Source organism: Staurois parvus, unplaced genomic scaffold (assembly GCF_062004578.1).
Source record: "Staurois parvus isolate SC_StPar_1 unplaced genomic scaffold, SC_StPar_1.0 ptg001263l, whole genome shotgun sequence".
In the NCBI taxonomy this organism is placed as follows: domain Eukaryota; kingdom Metazoa; phylum Chordata; class Amphibia; order Anura; family Ranidae; genus Staurois; species Staurois parvus.
Genome location: NW_028319059.1, coordinates 4,506,766 through 4,528,484, shown reverse-complemented (window position 1 = coordinate 4,528,484; position 21,719 = coordinate 4,506,766). Strand labels below are relative to the sequence as shown.

Below are 21,719 nucleotides of genomic sequence, written 5' to 3'. Positions count from 1 at the left end.
GGGTCACCTTTGTGCATGTGTGGGAAGACACGGCTGATTCGAGGACTCTGTAATTTCCCAGGTATTTTTCTTATTAAACTTCCATTAATTAGAGAATAACCTGGAGCTCCTGGACATATTTCTCATCACAGCAGATTGAAAAACACAATAGAGTGCGCTCTCCAATGCCGCCTCATCTGTCAGGCGTCACGGCGGTGTCTTATTGACTCAGAGACGTATATTATCTAATGACTAGATAGCCGAGAGGATCTCAAAACACTTCGGCGCCAATTTCTCTTACCTCATCCGGATTCTCTCATGGGGAAGGGTGGGATCCTGATAACAGACGCCCCATCCCCACGCGGGGGGGGGAAGAGGGGAGAGAGGTGTAACTGATCTGAAGTTACACCTTGGTTTCAGATAGGTTTATTGCAGTCCACAGACCAGTGACCCGTTCTCTCCCATCCCAGGAAGTTTTATGATTTGTGGGGTGAATCCTGCTCGGAGGACATTCCAATGTCGCACTCACTGTAATGGGCGGGATTGTTGGTGACCCCGGTGTCATCTGTTCAGAGCATCAGTGAAGGTGACAGGTCCGCTGGCTGAGCCAGCCAATGACAGCAGCTAATCTTCGGGAGGACAGAAATACCTGAATTCTCCCATCTGTGCACTGACAAAAATACATCCGGTGTTATTTCATCTGCAACGGACATCCCAGGAATCCCATTCCTCCACACCGGGATAGACTTCATTATAATAGGCATTTCAGGTCTACACTGAGCAAAATCCTTCAATGGACTCCACAATCGGGGGGGCGGGCTGATGGTAAAAACCCGGTTCTAATCCTCCCCACTCCATCCAAATCTAGCAATGCAATTTTTCCTGGACATACACTTTGGGGTATATTTATACAATATAGCAACGCACAATTCTGCGCACTCCTGCGTGTTAAGTTCGCGTTTTAGCAGCACACGCTAGGTGTGACGCATTGCATTCACAGACTAAAGTCCCAGCCTAAGGACATGCGTTTTACAGCAGCGAGCGCAATGTGCAGCAACCCAACAAAGTGTGTTGTACATACATTACTTTTCTTGCAGTGCTCTACAATGCACGTTAGGTCTTTTACACATGGCAAAAGAGCAGTACATGGGTGTGTCTGGGAAAACAGATCTGCTGCTCTGACGCCTAGGAGCCACCACATATTTTTGCCCATAGGAATGCATTACCAAAAGCGGCGTGCATAACTGACAACAATGGCAGTTACTTGCGCACCAGCATCGTACGCTCATAAAAGTGTGCAAATAAAATGCACCGAGCCACAGCCAATAGAACTGAAAGAAATGTCACTTGCGACGAGAAGGAAGAGGGAAGAGAGAAGGAAGAGGGAAGAGAGAAGGAAGAGGGAAGAGAGAAGGAAAGAGGAAAGAAGGAAAGAGGAAAGAAGGAAAGAGGAAAGAAGGAAAGAGGAAAGAGGAAAGAAGGAAAGAGGAAAGAGGAAAGAGGAAAGAAGGAAAGAGGAAAGAAGGAAAGAGGAAAGAAGGAAAGAGGAAAGAAGGAAAGAGGAAAGAAGGAAAGAGGAAAGAAGAAAGAGGAAAGAAGGAAGAGGAAAGAAGGAAGAGGAAAGAAGGAAGAGGAAAGAAGGAAGAGGAAAGAAGGAAGAGGAAAGAAGGAAGAGGAAAGAAGGAAGAGGAAAGAAGGAAGAGGAAAGAGGAAAGAAGGAAAGAAGGAAAGAAGGAAAGAAGGAAAGAAGGAAAGAAGGAAAGAAGGAAGAGGAAGGAAGGAAGAGGAAAGAAGGAAAGAAGGAAAGAAGGAAAGAAGGAAGAGGAAGGAAGGAAGGAAGGAAGGAAGGAAGGAAGGAAGAGGAAGGAAGAAGGAAGGAAGGAAGGAAGGAAGGAAGGAAGGAAGGAAGGAAGGAAGGAAGGAAGAAAGAAAGAAAGAAAGAAAGAAAGGCGGGAAGAAGAGGAGAGAAGGAAGGAAGAAAGGCGGGAAGAGAAGGAAGGAAGAAAGGCGGGAAGAGAAGGAAGGAAGAAAGGCGGGAAGAGAAGGAAGGAAGAAAGGCGGGAAGAGAAGGAAGGAAGGAAGGAAGGAAGAAAGGCGGGAAGAAGAAGAGAGAAGAAGAAAGGGGGGAAGAAGAAGAGAGAAGAAGAAAGGCGGGAAGAAGAAGAGAGAAGAGGAAAGAAGAAGACGTGCACTAGCACAGTTACGCACACCGTAGCGCAACGTGCAGTAAAGCATTGTAATTGTGATGTGTTGAAACGTTGAGGTCTCTGTGTGTTACCAACCCATGACTTGATGTACGGCATGTCAACGCGCAACAAAAACCGTCAACGCAACACGCCAGGACACCCTAATAAATAGATCTTACATTTCTTTTTTATTGCCAGTAATACTTTGTCTCATCGCTGACCCTTCTCTCTCACCTAGGTCACTGTGCAAGTGCCACGTTAGAAAACGTCTGCCGGAGGCCACTGCGATCCGGCGGCGACACGACGTGCGCGGGATGACATAATCTCTCTAAATTTGCTAGAGGGGAATTCCTGCCAAAAAAAACCTGCAGATCAAACAGAGCGATTACAGGAGCGCGGCTCGTTAGGAGGAAAAGACTTTAATGACGGACAGATTTGGGATAATTGCGGCGGGCTACGGTTTTCGGAGATGGCCCTCCCCGCTGACAGGCGCGCCCAAGCAAAAGTTTTTTACAGTGCAAAGCGATCAATGTATAGACAGGGTTGAAGGATGGATTAGCAAAAAAAATAAAAAATACCCCTCAGCCCGCCAAAAAATAAATAACATTTAAGATGAAAATAATTGGGATAATGAGTGGTCGGACAGACGCAGGATTGTGCCCGCTACAGAAGGACGAAAATTGGACCAATCATAACTCATTATGTTTTATTATAGCAACGAGCTACTGAAAGTATCTAATCGTATTAGAGCGGGGGCTGGGTTCAATTAACGTGGAGTGATTTCATTATGGAGGGTCAGCTGGCTTTTCGCTGCGTCACGCATGGGTAAGCGACATAGTGATGGTGGCAGAAGAACTAGAAGTTCCAGCATTCCAGATTCTTTGAATTATGTTAAAGGCGGAATCCTTGAGAATGCGGTCATTGTAGATGCACTACTATTTAGCAGCGCACTGCAGTGTAAGTGCGTAACGCACTAGCGCATGTCTGCCGTTAGGTGTGTTAGGGCGCCATTCAACATTAAAGGAACTGCATCACGCCAACCCATTTTACGTGCGTTGCATGAATGCAAGGAGATGTGAAGCACCCTTAGCGCCCAATTACATTTTTGTGGTACGATAACGTGCGTTATGATGAGGATTGCGTCCCAAAGATGTATAATGCAATGCACTATGGTTACAGTCTTAGATTGTAAGCTCCAAGGATCAGGGACCTCCTATCCTTCTTGTATTGAACTGTATTGTCTCCCTTTATATTGTAAAGAGCTGAGTAAACCGTTGGCGCTGTATAGATCCTGTATAATAATATTATAAATCCTGTATGATAAGAATATAAATCCTGAATAATAATAATAAATAATATTATAAATCCTGTATAATAATAATATTATAAATCCTGTATAATATTATAAATCCTGTATAATAATAATCATAAATAATATGAAGAATATAAATCCTGTATAATATTATAAATCCTGTATAATAAGAATAAATATTATAAATCCTGTATAAGAATATTATAAATCCTGTATAATAATATTATAAATCCTGTATAATAATATGAAGAATATAAATCCTGTATAATAATAATAATAATAATAATAAAATAATATGAAGAATATAAATCCTGTATAATATTATAAATCCTGTATAATAAGAATAAATATTATAAATCCTGTATAATATAAATCCTGTATAATATGAATATAAATCCTGTATAATCATAAATATAAATCCTGTATAATAATGGTACATTGGAGGGTCATGAAATGTAAATGAATGGTGATCAACTACCACCAAAAGAAAGCTAAAGCTGTATTTGTCGGGGAAGACAAAATTTCATTTATGTATAGCATTGTACACTAAAAAAAGGACAAGGAGGGAGAAAATTAATCATCTCAAAAATTAGGGGACTTTCAGGCTGGGTTCACATATATGCGGTGTGGTAAATTGCATGCGAGTTGCACATGAACCGCACCGCATTCCCGTGCAAATCACATGCAAATTGTGTGTGGTGAGATTCGAGCCATACATTTTGTACGGCTCAAAGCTTAGCAAAAAAAAAAAAAAAAAAAAAAAAGTGCAGGACCCTTTTTTTTGGTCCACACTAGAATTGGATCACATGGGTATTCAAACCTATGGAATCTGATTCTGCACATCGCATTGCATTTTGCGGACCGATTTCAGGGTGTTTGGTAACTAACATACACATTTATATTGTATCAAACTGCATCATAAATATTATCTCATGTACAGTTACATAATTACAGTTAGTCTGGCTGAAAAACGACAAAAAAAGTCCATCCAGTTCAACCATTAAGTGCAATCCAACAACATCGCGTTTAACTGGAGAGATAAAACTCACAGCCAAAATGATTATTTTAATGCGTCACAGATGGTTCAATTCCTTGAGCTGTGCGCGGTTTATTTATTTATTTCAGGTACTTATATAGCGCTGTCAATTTATGCAGCGCTTTACATATATATTGTACATTCACATCAGTCCCTAACCCTCAAGGGGTGTACAATCTAAGGTCCCTAACTCACATTCATACATACACATACTAGGGACAATTTAGACAGGAGCCAATTAACCTACCAGTATGTCTTTGGAGTTTGGGAGGAAACCGGAGTACCTAGAGGAAACCCGCACAGGGAGAACATGCAAACTCCAGGCAGGTGGTGCCGTGGTTGGGATTCGAACCAATGACCATAATACTGCCAGGCGGAAGTGCTAACCATTTAGCCACTGAGCTGCCCATGGACTTAATCCGCTTCTTCAGGAGCCATCACAATGTATATTCGTCAAATGATCATCTCAGGACATACAGGGATGCAGCGTCGTATCTCGCAGCACACGATCAGATGTGACCAAACTATCGCCTTGGGTAGAACTAAGTCAGGAAAAAAAACTCCCCTCAGCTCCAAAGAGTCCAAATAGATTTCACACAAGTATAATACGTTCCAAGACAGCGCAGATTGAGTAAATGTCCTCCATAGCATTGTATGACCGCGCAATAGCCAGTTAAAGTAACGCAGCGCCGTATCACAAAAAATGGCCTGGTCAGGAAGGGGGGGGGGGGGTAAATCTTCTGGAGGGCAAGTGGTTAATGGGCTGTTCTAAAATGCAACAGGCAAAGAAAAAAAAAAAAAAATTCAAATGCTCGGACACATCTCCTGGTGCGAATGAAGCCTTTACTGCGCCAAAGACACATATTAAAAAAAAAAATAAAAAGAAGTAAAAGAGGAAGAATGTGGGAGGTTGAACATGGAAAAAGTTACACCTCGAATACATTTTTTCCCTCCTTCAGTCATCCAGCTGGGCTTACAAAAAGGAAAAATCTCTTTTCACAAAATTCAGAAGAATTTTGGAATTTGGGCGAACGTCAGAATTCGGGGGGTTGGTGAAAGAGCCGGATCAGCTGACTCTGACCTCAGCTGTACATTTTTCCGTAGCCACAGCTACACCCCCCCCCCTCCCATAAATCGCCAACCTGCAGGTGGCCCAGCGAAGTAATGACCAACATGTAGCCGGTACAGGGGATTGGCATGGCCTGTATTCACTGAATGGTGGATCAGTGCGCAATCACCGACACCAGGAATTGGCGTGCCGCGTAATCTCCATGACATAAAATGATACAGCGGATTGGTAAGGCATGCAATCACCAACATCTAGTACAGGGGATCATCAGGATGCGTAATCACAGACACCCAGCCGGTATGGGGGAAATCGGTGTGATGCGCAATCACCGACACCAGGAACTGGCGTGCCGCGTAATCTCCATGACATGAAATGGTACAGAGGATCGGTGAGGCATGCAATCACCAACATCTAGTACAGGGGATCATCAGGATGCGTAATCAAAGACGCAGCTGGTATGGGGGAAATTGGTATGATGCGCAATCACCGACATGTCGCTGGCACGATGGATCGACAAGACATTAAAAAAAACCCATAAAAATCTACTTTGAAATGTTGGCCAAGGAAGAAATCGAAAATCTGACGGCACTATAAAACTTCATCAAACTTGCAAAAGCTTCAAAAGACAAACTGGAGGTTTCCATCGATTGTGAGGAGAGGAGAATCAAAATTTCTGCGCCGGAAACAGCCGATCGTTTTCAGCGAAATCTCAATTCGATCTTTCCATAAACTTTATCGGACAGTTGATTTATTGGCCAGTTTTGACCTCACGATCGAATGAATTCTGGCGGTTGTTCAGTTTCTGCAGATTTACAACCTCGTTTACCAATCCTAGTGGCTAGAAAGTGGAGGGAAATCGATGGAAAATTGCAATATTTATTGATGCTTGAAACTGACTTTTTCCCCGGGGAGAGGCAGGATAGACTTTCTGATTGGCTGTCACAGTAGTCATGTGATCCAGAACCCATCCCGCCAGGTCCTGATCATAACTAGGTACTGAGAGCCCTCTATGACAGCTCGCTCGCTGCACTGGGAGTCCATCGACACATGTGCGGTAAAGCCCAACCTCTTTACTGCCGCACATAGGCCCTGTTCACACTGACATTAAAGCTGGCATTTGCAACGGATATGTACAGTGCACAGAGCTGTTCTATTAAAACATGAAGTGGTGCGTCGCATTGCTCGCTGCGCTTCAAAAATGAAGCTACATGTAGAGTTTGGATGCAACTCAATTGCTTCCATTCAAGTCTATGGCAACACAGCATAAACATGGCCGCTTGCGTTTGCAGCAATAGGTCTTGTTTGCCGAGAGAGAAAAAAAAAAAAAAAAAAAAAAAACCCCACAGAAATTACCTAGAATTTTTTTTTTTTTAAGCCCAGGACACTGCATGTAATTTGCACAGGAATCGCACCGCACTCCAGTGCAAATTACATGCAAATGTCTGCAGTGCGGTATGAGCCATACACTTCGAATGGCTTGCATCCACACCAAAAGAGGCGCAGGACCCTTTTTTCAAATCAGCAGCTAAATTGCATTGCATGGGAGTTCTCACCCATGCGATGCGATTTCTGGAAATTGAATTGAGTTTTGCCATCTGTTTCGGGGTGTCATTAATCACTGACACCCGCACCAGGTTGCATGAACGCGATGTGATTGCAATGTGGTGCGGGAAACGCACAGGATTTGTAGTGCTTCCTGCACAGCATTGGTGTGAACTGGGTGTAAATCAGATCAGGGCAGACTTCGAGACAACTGGATGTCAATGAAGGGGCGTCAGTTTAAAACTTGGCCGCCATAAACTAACATGGAGCTGATCAGGCCACGAGAAAGGAGAGAGAGAAAAGAAGAAAAAAAAGAGAGGGGGGGGAAAGGAGAGAGGGGGGGGGGGGGGAAAGGAGAGAGGGGGGGGGGGGGGAAAGGAGAGAGGGGGGGGGGGAAAGGAGAGAGGGGGGGGGGGAAAGGAGAGAGGGGGGGGGGGGAAAGGAGAGAGGGGGGGGGGGGAAAGGAGAGAGGGGGGGGGGAAAGGAGAGAGGGGGGGGGGGAAAGGAGAGAGGGGGGGGGGGAAAGGAGAGAGGGGGGGGGGGAAAGGAGAGAGGGGGGGGGAAAGGAGAGAGGGGGGGGAAAGGAGAGAGGGGGGGGGAAAGGAGAGAGGGGGGGGGAAAGGAGAGAGGGGGGGGAAAGGAGAGAGGGGGGGGGGAAAGGAGAGAGGGGGGGGGGGAAAGGAGAGAGGGGGGGGGGAAAGGGAGAGAGGGGGGGGGAAAGGAGAGAGGGGGGGGGGAAAGGAGAGAGGGGGGGGGGAAAGGAGAGAGGGGGGGGGAAAGGAGAGAGGGGGGGGGAAAGGAGAGAGGGGGGGGGGAAAAGGAGAGAGGGGGGGGGGAAAGGAGAGAGGGGGGGGGGAAAGGAGAGAGGGGGGGAAAGGAGAGAGGGGGGGGGAAAGGAGAGAGGGGGGGGAAAGGAGAGAGGGGAAAGAAAGGAGAGAGGGGAAAGAAAGGAGAGAGGGGAAAGAAAGGAGAGAGGGGAAAGAAAGGAGAGAGGGGAAAGAAAGGAGAGAGGGGAAAGAAAGGAGAGAGGGGAAAGAAAGGAGAGAGGGGAAAGAAGGAGAGAGGGGAAAGCGCGAAGAGAGCGCGAAGAGAGCGCGAAGAGAGCGCGAAGAGAGCGCGAAGAGAGCGCGAAGAGAGAAAAGAGAGAGAGAAAAGAGAGAGAGAAAAGAGAGAGAGAAAAGAGAGAGAGAAAAGAGAGAGAGAAAAGAGAGAGAGAAAAGAGAGAGAGAAAAGAGAGAGAGAGAAAAGAGAAAGAGAGAGAAAGAAAAGAGAGAGAAAGAAAAGAGAAAGAGATAAAGAAAAAAGAAAAAAAAGAAAGAAAAAGAGAAAAAGCAAAAGAGAAAGAAAAAAAAAAAAAAAGAAAGAAAAAAAAAGAAAGAAAAAAGAGAGAAAGAAAAAAGAGAGAGAAAGAGAAACAAAAGAAAGAAGTCTCTGGCTCTTTTCTGAAATCACACTGCACCAAAACCACACGGAGTTGCAGATGCGGTTTAACATGCATGTTTGCAGATGCACAGGGGTGCGGTTAACAGTCAGGCTGCATTTACATCTGATCATTGATGGAAAACACACAGAAATGCACATTTCCGCAAGCGTTCCCAGAATCCGCACTGCACTTGCAGCGTCATTGCTGGTTATTGCGAGGCTTGACAAACTTGCTTTGGTTCTAGTCAGAGGCCAGTTTTTTAGTGTAGCGCGAGTTGTGAGTGCCTGGGGCAAGGCAACTTTTGGGCGACAAGCTTCACGCAATGCTATTCGCAGTGCAACAATCACAGCAAAACCGCACCACGTTTTAGGCGCCATTGAAAATATTGTCACCTGAACCCGCGTTATGTGATCACAGCAATTCTGCGGCAGCCCCAAACCACCTAGGTGTGCATGGAGCCACCCTGGTTCTCACACAAATGCGATTCTGGATGCATTTTCAAACTCCCAGATTCGCATGACTGTCTGGATATTTTTTGTGTTCCTATTGAGGTGGTTCAGAGAGATGCGATCCACACAGTGCCATTAGGAAAAGTGCGAGTTTGTAGCACTGCGTTGCAGACTCGCAAGTGACAGCGTAGACGGGCATGAGGAGATAGGCGTTCATATAGGATTGCTATTGACAGGCTATTTTGCGCTGCAGTCCACAGAGAGGAACCCCTGCGCCGCAGTCCACGGGGGAAGGAACCCCTGCGCCGCAGTCCACGGGGGAAGGAACCCCTGCGCCGCAGTCCACGGGAAGGCAATGAGATTGCGATTTCAGTACACGTCCAGGCGCCAGGATGCAATGTCTAGTTACCTGGGATTTGTTGAGCCTTGGGTTGGGTTATTAGTACCCCAAATATGCCTTTTTTTGCAAACATGTGACAAGTTCTGCGCCAAAAAGGCGCTTCATTGGCACGTTTGCTGTGCGTACAGCCACCCATTCATTCAAATGAGTGGGCTGCCCTATGCTGTTGCGCAAAAAAAAAAAAAAAAAAAAAATTGCGCGTTTGTTAACATGAAGTGTGAATGCGGCCTGATTTCATCACCATCTGCTGGCAACGCATTTCTCTGTGTGCCACTAAAGTATGCGATTTTGCACGCATGCAAAAGCTCGGAACCTAGCCCAACTTCCTCATCCGTGTGGTTCTTCTTGGGCTGCATTCACATCTGTTTGTTCGGGGAAACGGGCGTTTCTGCGTGCATTCCCACAGTGTGCAAAAAAAAAGAAAAAAAAAAACACACACGCATATCGTACTTGCGCTGCCATTGGTAATAGCACCTCTAATGCAGCCAGGAAACGCATGGTTTTGCACGTGACAAGTGCGCAACAGAAGCTACGCTCAAAAAAGGCGCAGCAGCTTCTAGGTTACGTTTGTTGCACATAGGGTTAAAAAACAGCCAGGAAATTAGCATTTTCAGGACCTCAGCACTGATAACCCCCTGCAGGTTCCCCTAATAATCAATCACCTGAGATCAGAAGCTCTTTACCATTTAAACACCCCACCCCCCAACCCCCTCTAATGCCCGATTAACACTTGCAGTGTCAATGAACAGGGAACAACCCCCGCCCATCCCCCTCCTGCTCTGGAAGCCAGGAATAGAAGCAGTTCCTGAAGGAGGATGCAGTAATGCAGTGCGGGGCTTTAGGGGGATTAGAAGTGGCAGCAATTAAGTCATCTGAATGACAGGCCACGTCAAAAAATTTCACTTTTTTTTTGTCGCTAGGAACACGCAGCTGTGCTGTCACTTTAATTTTTTTTTGTAATCTTTTAATTTATTTTTAAAAAGAAAGATTACAAAAATACAAATAAAAAGAAAAAAAAAAAACAAAAAAAAAACAAAAGACAAAAATGTGACACCCCGTAGCAGGAGCGTGGAAACTGGCGAGCCCGGAGCCCAGGCCAGACATCAAAGTTCCACCCTTGTTAACTTGAAAAGAAGAGCCCAGCATGATCGCTGGGCAGCTGGGAGGATGCCAGAGGAGGGGGGGGGGGAGGGGCACTTGTTGCATCAAATTTCCCTTTTAAACCCCCGACAGGATGAGATTTATTGTTAAAGTTATAAAATGGGACATTCACCAAATATTGACTGCAGGTGAATCTTCCTGGTGCCTGTGATTGAAAAGACTGATTGATTCACCCATGGTGAAAGTCACATTCACTGCTTTATAAATTACACCCCTTAGCTTGGTTGGTGCACTCGATTATTAAGGATTGTCATTTTGTAAATAAAATCTTTGTTTTCACCTCTATTCATGCTTGGTGTTTGCTGGTCTCCTGCAGCCTCTTTGCAGCCACTTCCAGTCTACTCCAGAGATGGCTGCATGGCATTTCTCAGGGCTATCTCACCATATCCGGTCTCCCCGGGCCCCGCACTCACTGTGTCCGGTCTCCCCGGGGCCCCGCACTCACTGTGTCCGGTCTCCCCGGGGCCCCGCACTCACTGTGTCCGGTCTCCCCGGGGCCCCGCACTCACTGTGTCCGGTCTCCCCGGGGCCCCGCACTCACTGTGTCCGGTCTCCCCGGGGCCCCGCACTCACTGTGTCCGGTCTCCCCGGGGCCCCGCACTCACTGTGTCCGGTCTCCCCGGGGCCCCGCACTCACTGTGTCCGGTCTCCCCGGGGCCCCGCACTCACTGTGTCCGGTCTCCCCGGGGCCCCGCACTCACTGTGTCCGGTCTCCCCGGGGCCCCGCACTCACTATGTCCGGTCTCCCCGGACCCCGCATTCACTATGTCCGGTCTCCCCGGACCCCGCATTCACTATGTCCGGTCTCCCCGGACCCCGCATTCACTATGTCCGGTCTCCCCGGACCCCGCATTCACTATATCCGGTCTCCCCGGACCCCGCATTCACTATATCCGGTCTCCCCGGACCCCGCATTCACTATATCCGGTCTCCCCGGACCCCGCATTCACTATATCCGCTCTCCCCGGACCCCGCATTCACTATATCCGGTCTCCCCGGACCCTGCATTCACTATATCCGGTCTCCCCGGACCCCGCATTCCCTATATCTGGTATCTCCGGACCCTGCATTCACTATATCTGGTCTCCCCGGACCCTGCATTCCCTATATCTGGCCCCCCACAGTACACAGAACATGGAAATGCAATTATTGTAGTAAATATAAAACTGCTAAATACCTTTTCTTATCAGCAGTTAGAGAAGTCTTGTGACTTTATCAGTTTCCAGCAGAGCACTGGTTAAAGCTTTTAGGAGTTTTCTTTCTGCTCTAGGAGGATGCAGAACCCCTGACCTCTGTCTGAACAGTGCTGATCACATGCACCCTCCCAACAAAAAAACAAAAGCAAAAAAACAAAAAAAACAAAAAACAAAACAAAAAACCACCTCTCTATCAATACACAAACTGAGCATGAGTGACTCCATACAACATGTCTTCTCAGGAGATAAGAGGGGGACTGGATTGTACTGCTGTGGGTTTAGGAACACTAGCAGCATCAAAGTTGCATCCTATTGCACCCCGAACTCCCCCCCCCCCCCCCCAAAAAAAAAAATGCAAAAGCACACAGGAGTGGTTTCTATGCAGAGTTGCAGCAGATTTTGCACTCTCCGGGTTTAGTACATAGCCCCCATGTATGTCACTGTACCGTACAAAGTGTACATGGGCCCTATTCCCCCAACACATCCTACCTGGAGAAGGAGCGGCATTTGCTCCGGAGTTGAGGAGCCTTCGCTTCCACTGAAATCCACGACAGAAAACCCAATAAAAGTTGGTGCCGGATATTTAATCTTTCAATTTCCAAAAAAATAATTAAATCAACCTTTTTAAAAAGTGAGACTCCAGTTGTGGCGTTCCATTGCGATCAGGTCAGCAGTGTGGAGTCACAGCGCGTTCGCCTCTCCAGGGGCTCCAGCACTAATCGAGAATCCTTCTCACCATCGGAATCCTCCCGATCACCTCTCCCCTGAAAACAGAGCCGGAGCTTCAACACACCACAGATCCAAAACAATGACATCAGCCTGGGAGGGTCGCCGGCCATCCTCACCGCACCACCGCCGCTGCAAACCCCAGAAGGGAAAAGATTCCTCGCAGGATTTTATGAACTGATTTGCAGCATAAAGTGGACCTGTCATTGTCAACGTCTAACAGTTCCAGATATTTATTACTTCGTACAGAGATCACAGGGCTCCCCCAGACAATGTCTTCCTCTGATATTCTCTCCAGAAGGACAGAGCCGTCTTTGTCCAGGCATCATTGAGAAGCCGAGTTCACAAAGGTCTGACACAGATCAGCCCCCTGCTGCATCCTCTCAGTTTGTGACTTGCTACAAAGCTACAGTCTGATGACTGAGGGAGAGGAAACTGAGGAAATGCTTCCTCCTGCTTGCAGCAGACTGGAGACATCTCAGCCTAGGCAAAGTCGCTGACTGAAGCTTCTCGTCTTGCGATTGGCTACAAAAGGTACAATGTACAGTCTGATCCCCAAGGTCCCTGATCTGAAGAAGATCTTGCTGAGCACCTGTCAAACCCCAGGAGTTAGTAGTAGGAGTGGGATCACTTGGTAAAGGGGCTGTAATGGTGGTGATCTCCAGCAGTCTCAAGTAACACATCCCTAGTCTCTGACTGTCTCCTGCCCCCCCCCCAGGTATATGACCACTCCTGTAGCACATTCTCAGTCTCTCACCATTTCCTGCAGGAATGTCCACAGTCTCTCAGTCTTCTGCAGGATTACGTACATTGATAGTTCTATGTGGCCCCTTGATGATGCCAAGGCCCCCCCTATTCCACGTACATTGTCTCATCACTGCAGGAAAGGAGACTGAGGAAATGCTCCCACCTGCTTGCAGCAGACTGATGACATCATCTGAACCTAGTGGAAGACAGATGGTGCCACTCAAGGCTCAGTACAAGTCACTTCGCTGGTAGAGAAAGAAGAGGGGAGCAGCATCCCAGATCTTCCAGGAACTGATGTAGTATATTAAAAAGTGGATGCCGCTCAAAACCGATTCCCGGAGTCAAACAATGATGGCATGTTGTAGAAGGCCTCAGCCGCCACTCCAGCCACGCCCTCTGACGCATTTAACTCCGCCCATCGGAACTTGGTCACAGAGGCCTCTGATGGGCAGGACGAAACGCATCAGGGCTGTAGCTGGAACAGCGGCTGAGGCCATCTACAACATGCTATCATTGTTTGACTCCGGGGATTGGTTTTGAGCGGCGTCTGCTTCTTCATATAAATCTGAACATTTTAGGCCCCATTTCACATCTCGCGATGCGATTCCGCATGCAATCCCAAATCGTAGCGCAACACACTGCAGGGGTTTGGGTGCCATTATCCTTCAATGGCAATTATCCTTCAATGGCACCCCGAATTTGCTGCTGCCGCTCGCACCTGTCGCACGGCGAACCGCGCCTTCACAAACCGCGTCAAGCTAGTCGTGTGAAAAAAAGAGCAGGAGCTTGCTTTTTGGTGATAAACACGCAGTCGCTTGAATGCGGTATGAAACATGTAGAATTGCGAGAACATTGCGCTGTCAAAAATCACGAAGCGGGAACGCGCCTTAAATAATGAAAGTTGCAGCAAAAAAAAAAAAAAGGAAGAATGCATCCATGTCACGTTACTGAGAGGTCCCCTTTAATGAAGTCCTGGATCCTCAGTCCTGGGAATAGGGAAAGTTTTATTTGGGGGGGGTAAAAATACAAACTCCAGACTTTTTGCACACAGGAAGTTAGCAGAAAAAAAAAAAAAGTGTTTTTTGACAGACGGGGAAGACAGCGCGCTCCACCCTTCCTGAGAAGAGCCGATCCTCTGGCGCTGGCCAGGAACTGACAGTTTCATAATAAGCCATCATCGTAAACACGGAACGCTGCAAAATCTCAGTTCACCAAACAGGCAACGCAACACCGGCGCAAAATCCTCAGCGAGCCGATAGAGAAGTGCGACAAAAGCCCCCCCTAATTTCAACTGCAGCCCTTTGAATCCATGCACCAGCATCCATGGGCAGCACAGTGGCTAGCCCTTCTGCCTGGCAGTATTAGGGTCATTGGTTCAAATCCCAATCACGGCACCACCTGCCTGGAGTTTGCATGTTCTCCCTGTGTCTGCGTGGGTTTCCTCCGGGTACTCTGGTTTCCTCCCACACTCCAAAGACATGCTGGTAGGTTAATTGGCTCCTGTCTAAATTGTCCCTAGTATGTGTATGTATGAATGTGAGTTAGGGACCTTAGATTGTACGCCCCTTGAGGGTTAGGGACTGATGTGAATGTACAATATATATGTAAAGTGCTGCGTAAATTGATGGTGCTATATAAGTACCTGAAATAAAATAAATGTACTGCAACTTTTTAAAAGATTTCTGCGCTACTTTGATGCGACTCGATTCCCACATGACAATGGGGTCACAGCATCGTGAACTGAGGATTAAGAACAGTCATACATAACAAAAACCTCCGAAATCTCAGCAAAAGTATACACAATATAAAATGTAACAAATCCATTGAGAAATGTCCATGGAATTTTTTTATTTTTTTTTAACAAAAAACTGTTAGTTTTGTTGCAAGTGCCCTACTACAAGCACCGGAAATATAAATGTAACAAAGTAACACAAACCACCACCATTGGGATAGGCAAAGTCCTTGTTGAACGCATTTTCTCTCCTAGGAATCCTAGGCTGAGGGGAGCGTAGAATTCCTGGGAGAGAAGATACGTTCAACAAGGACTTTGTCTATCCCAAGTAGGTCAAGGCACTGCCCATATAGTTCCTCGCCCCTCTGGTGTCACATGAATCGTATATCACAGGAGATGGCAACATGACCAAACAGGGGGAGCTTCAAGGCAGGAAACATCAGTGTTCGGAACTTTCCTCCCGAGTCTGAGGTCACGCCCTCGTGTTCTTGATCTTCGCCTCATACTGAATACACTGCCCTCCCAAACCTTATTCACCCCCATCATGAATTTTTAAAAAAAAAAAAAACTGTACCTAGTAAGTTCCTGAAGTCTCTCCTGATAGATTTTATCCCTCAGATTTTTTAAATATTTTTGCTGCCCATCCCTGGACTGTTCTACGTTATCTAGATCTTTTTGGAAGTGAGATTTCTAAAATTGGACACAGTATTCTAAATGTGGTGGAAAGATTTATACAGAGGAATAGGGACCTCATTCCTCCTGCTGGTGATCCCTCCAGTGATATGAAGATCTACATAGGGGAACCAGGACTTCCTTGTGATCCCTCCAGTGATATGAAGATCTACATAGGGGAATCAGGACCTCCTTGTGATCCCTCCAGTGATATGAAGATCTACATAGGGGAATCAGGACTTCCTTGTGATCCCTCCAGTGATATGAAGATCTACATAGGGGAATCAGGACTTCCTTGTGATCCCTCCAGTGATATGAAGATCTACATAGGAGAATCAGGACTTCCTTGTAATCCCTCCAGTGATATGAAGATCTACATAGAGGAATCAGGACCTCTTGTGATCCCTCCAGTGATATGAAGATCTATAAAGGGAATTGGGACCTCTTTGTGATCCCTCCAGTGATATGAAGATCTACATAGAGGAATCAGGACCTCTTTGTGATCCCTCCAGTGATATGAAGATCTATATAAGCTCCAAGGAGCAGGGCCCTCCTAACCCTCTTGTATTGAACTGTATTGTTGCTGTATTGTCTCCCGTTATATTGTAAAGTGCTGAGAAAACTGTTGGCGCTATATAAATCCTGTATAATAATAATAATATAGAGGAATCAAGACCTCCTTTCTCCTTGTGATCCCACCAGTGATATGAAGATCTATATAGAGGAATCAGGACCTCTTTACAATCCCTCCAGTGATATGAAGATCTATATAGAGGAATCAGGACCTCCTTGTGATCCTTCTAGTGATATGAAGATCTATATAGAGGAATCAGGACCTCCTTCCTCCTGCTGGTGATCCCTCCAGTGATATGAATATCTATATAGAGGAATCAGGACCTCCTTGTGATCCTTCTAGTGATATGAAGATCTACATAGAGGAATCAGGACCTCCTTGTGATCCTTCTAGTGATATGAAGATCTACATAGAGGAATCAGGACCTCCTTCCTGCTGCTGGAGATCTCTAAATAGAGGAATCCTGACCTCCTTCCTCCAGGTTGGTGATCCCTCTAATGACATCTATAAAAATGAATCAGGACCTCCATCACCCTGTTGGTGATATAAAGATCTATATAGAGGAATAAGGACCTCCATTGTCCCGTTGGTGATCCCTCTAGTGATTGAAGTATCTATATAGAGGAATCAGAAGCTCTATTGTCCTGCTGGTGATGCTTCCAGTGATAACTAAGTACCTATATAAAGGAATCAGGACCTCCATTGTCCTGCTGCTGATCCCTCTAGTGATAACTAAAGAACTGCAGAGGAATCAGGACCTCCATTGTCCAGCTGATGATCCCTCTACAGATAACTAAAGATCTACATAGAGGAATCAGGACCTCCTGCTGGTGATCCTTCTATTGATACCTAGAGGTCTATAATCAGGCTATAAGGCTTCATTCGCAAATGAGCATTTTTTAGCTTGAAGCTCCAAGAGCTCTCAAACTTTAGAAAATCAATTGTTCTCTGTGGTGCCTGTTCACGGGATCAGGTGTGAACAAGCACCATACAGAACAATTGATTTTTTTTTAAAGTTTGAGCTTTTTTGGAGCTTCGAGCTTCAAGCTACAAAGCGCATAAGTGTGAATGCAGCCCAAGCACGGCTCGGATGCCAGTTGGATGCTGGTTTTCCAGCATGCCCGTTCAACAGAAGCTGTCGGACAGGGAGCGGTGCACACAAGTCAAAAGTTGTCCGGTTTTTACTGTACCGGCTGATTTTGGCCAATATCTGGCCCATACATTCCCGGCATATAAAGACCTCTTTACTTCTGCAGGTATCCCCTCTAGTGAAGAACCCCAGAATTCTATTGACTTTCCATATTGCAGTGCATGCTCTTTTTATATTCATCTGAAATACGCATCCTCAAACCTTTCTCTTCTGTACATCTGACCCAACACCCCCAATATTGTGCTCTGAGGACTCTGTCCCCGAACCCAACAAGGTCACCACGAATGATGCAGAAATACACCTCCAGACAGTGTGCTTCCGAAAGCATCGAAACACAATTTTTGAGGAACCTTTACGTTGATTTTGAGGGTACTGGGCCAGTTCCTCAAACCCCCCCCCCACTCAATGACACCACAAATAGCCAAAGCCGACACACAGAAGGAAGGGCCAGGAACCACATGACATCCCATCATCAGAGATTTGTCTTTGCTGGAATTGCCAAGCAAAGCATCAGGGTAGCAGATTCAAGGTGAGTACTGCTGGTAGGACCTCCATATTAGAATGGACCGGTTGCTTTTCCCTGCATGGTCAAAGGGCAGGGTCTACACAAAGGTCAAAGGGCAGGGTCTACACAAAGGTCAAAGGGCAGGGTCTACACAAAGGTCAAAGGGCAGGGTCTACACAAAGGTCAAACTGATATAATTTTCATAATGAGGTGACAAATATGTTGTGGAATGCTCAACAACCAATCAGATGTTATCAAAAGATGACAAGAGAGTCCAAAAGAATACAGCCCACACCCGCTGTGCAGAATATAATACGACCCCACAGAACACCATCACAGGAGAACTTTTACTAATTGATTCTGTAGCCAATAAAAACTATTAAAGGTTTAGCACAATCTAATAAAAAGGAGGCCACTGATTGGCTGTTACTGCACACTGTCTTCCCACCCCACACTGGATAAGAGGCCACTCCATACAAAACTGCTGAGGTACAAACAGCAACTGTCCTCCATCACGCTGCACTGAAGTATCGCAGCACTGCAGCACGCAGAGAGCCCAGCCTGTACAATACAGAGAGATCTCACTGACACTGCAGCATCCGATCTGTCACAGCACTGCACCAACCCCGGCCTCCCCCCAGCCTGATAGGGCTTCTCCTAGAAAACCTGCCACTGACAGCCAGCCGCATCTCTGCCACCCCATCACCGTACACTGCCACCCCATCACCGTACACTGCCACCCCATCACCCTACACTGCCACCCCATCCCCCTACACTGCCACCCCATCCCCCTACACTGCCACCCCATCCATCACCCTACACTGCCACCCCATCCATCACCCTACACTGCCACCCCATCCATCACCCTACACTGCCACCCCATCCATCACCCTACACTGCCACCCCATCCATCACCCTACACTGCCACCCCATCCATCACCCTACACTGCCACCCCATCCATCACCCTACACTGCCACCCCATCCATCACCCTACACTGCCACCCCATCCATCACTGTACACTGCCATCCAATCACCGTACACTGCCCCTCCATCACCCATCATCACCGTACACTGCCACCCCATCACCCATCATCACCCTACACTGCCACCCCATCACCCTACACTGCCACCCCATCACCCTACACTGCCACCCCATCACCCTACACTGCCACCCCATCACCCTACACTGCCACCCCATCACCCTACACTGCCACCCCATCACCCTACACTGCCACCCCATCACCCTACACTGCCACCCCATCACCCTACACTGCCACCCCATCACCCTACACTGCCACCCCATCACCCTACACTGCCACCCCATCACCCTACACTGCCACCCCATCACCCTACACTGCCACCCCATCACCCTACACTGCCACCCCATCACCCTACACTGCCACCCCATCCTTCACTGTACACTGCCATCCAATCACCGTACACTGCCACCCCATCACCCATCATCACCCTACACTGCCACCCCATCACCCTATACTGCCACCCCATCCCCCTCCATCACCCTACACTGCTACCCCATCCATCACCGTACACTGCCATCCAATCACCGTACACTGCCCCTCCATCACCCATCATCACCGTACACTGCCACCCCATCACCCATCATCACCCTACACTGCCACCCCATCACCCTATACTGCCACCCCATCACCCTACACTGCCACCCCATCCCCCTCCATCACCCTACACTGCTACCCCATCCATCACCGTACACTGCCATCCAATCACCGTACACTGCCCCTCCATCACCCATCATCACCGTACACTGCCCCTCCATCACCATACACTGCCTTTCCATCACCCATCACCACCGTACACTGCCCCTCCATCACCCATCACCACCGTACACTGCCCCTCCATCACCCATCACCACCGTACACTGCCCCTCCATCACCCATCACCACCCTACACTGCCACCCCATCACCACCCTACACTGCCACCCCATCACCACCCTACACTGCCACCCCATCACCACCCTACACTGCCACCCCATCACCACCCTACACTGCCACCCCATCACCACCCTACACTGCCACCCCATCACCACCCTACACTGCCACCCCATCACCCTACACTGCCACCCCATCCATCACTGTACACTGCCATCCCATCACCCTACACTGCCATCCCATCCATCACTGTACACTGCCACCCCAACACCCTACACTGCCACCCCAACACCCTACACTGCCACCCCATCACCCTACACTGCCACCCCATCACCCTACACTGCCACCCCATCACCCTACACTGCCACCCCATCACCCTACACTGCCACCCCATCACCCTACACTGCCACCCCATCACCCTACACTGCCACCCCATCACCCTACACTGCCACCCCATCACCCTACACTGCCACCCCATCACCCTACACTGCCACCCCATCACCCTACACTGCCACCCCATCACCCTACACTGCCACCCCATCACCCTACACTGCCACCCCATCACCCTACACTGCCATCCCATCACCCTACACTACCATCCCATCCATCACTGTACACTGCCACCCCATCACCCTACACTGCCACCCCATCACCCTACACTGCCACCCCATCACCCTACACTGCCACCCCATCACCCTACACTGCCATCCCATCACCCTACACTGCCATCCCATCACCCTACACTGCCATCCCATCACCCTACACTGCCATCCCATCACCCTACACTGCCACCCCATCCAATCACCGTACACTGCCCCTCCATCACCATACACTGCCCCTCCATCACCATACACTGCCCCTCCATCACCCATCATCACCGTACACTGCCCCTCCATCACCATACACTGCCTTTCCATCACCCATCATCACCGTACACTGCCCCTCCATCACCCATCACCACCGTACACTGCCCCTCCATCACCCATCACCACCGTACACTGCCCCTCCATCACCCATCACCACCGTACACTGCCACCCCATCACCACCCTACACTGCCACCCCATCACCACCCTACACTGCCACCCCATCACCACCCTACACTGCCACCCCATCACCCTACACTGCCACCCCATCACCCTACACTGCCACCCCATCACCCTACACTGCCACCCCATCCATCACTGTACACTGCCATCCCATCCATCACTGTACACTGCCACCCCATCACCCTACACTGCCACCCCATCACCCTACACTGCCATCCCATCACCCTACACTGCCATCCCATCACCCTACACTGCCATCCCATCACCCTACACTGCCACCCCATCCATCACTGTACACTGCCATCTCATCACCCTCCATCACCATACACTGCCCCTCCATCACCACCATACACTGCCCATCCATCACCCCCATACACTGCCCATCCATCACCCATCATCACCGTACACTGCCCCTCCATCACCCATCATCACCGTACACTGCCCCTCCATCACCGTACACTGCACACTGCCACCCCATCCATCACCGTACACTGCCATCCTATCACCCTCCATCACCGTACACTGCCACCCCATCCCGGCCCCACTCTCCCCTCCTCCACTCACCGATCATCCAGCTCCGGCTCCCCGATCTCCTGCACACTGCTCCGATCTCTCCTCTCAGCTCTCCAGACTGACCGGCCCCACCCCCTCCAAACGTCACACCCCGGGAGGGAGAAGCAAATATTGGTTGGAGCGTCATCCAATCACCGAGCGGAGTGACTTTAACTGCAACTCCCAGAACTTCCCGCGGCAACCAGAGGCCGCCCTGACCCCGCCCACTGCCCTCTGCTGATCCCGAGGAGTTAACCCCTCCCCTGCCATGAGAACATTGATTAACCCCTTCTCTGCCTGGAAGACATCGATTAACCCCTCCCCTGCCATGAGAACATTGATTAACCCCTT

At 48.3% G+C, this 21,719-nt stretch overlaps 1 protein-coding gene across 2 annotated transcripts in view; it reads right to left on the bottom strand.

Moving 5' to 3' along the window:
• LOC149437729 (gamma-adducin-like) overlaps positions 1–21,473 on the bottom strand; it is a 186,501-nt gene extending 165,028 nt beyond the window's left edge. For both annotated transcript variants that reach the window (XM_089660698.1, XM_089660700.1), the window contains exon 1: positions 21,381–21,473. The gene's annotated coding sequence lies outside the window, so the exon portion shown is untranslated. The remainder of the gene's footprint in view (positions 1–21,380) is intronic.
• Between the last annotated feature and the right edge of the window lie 246 nt (positions 21,474–21,719).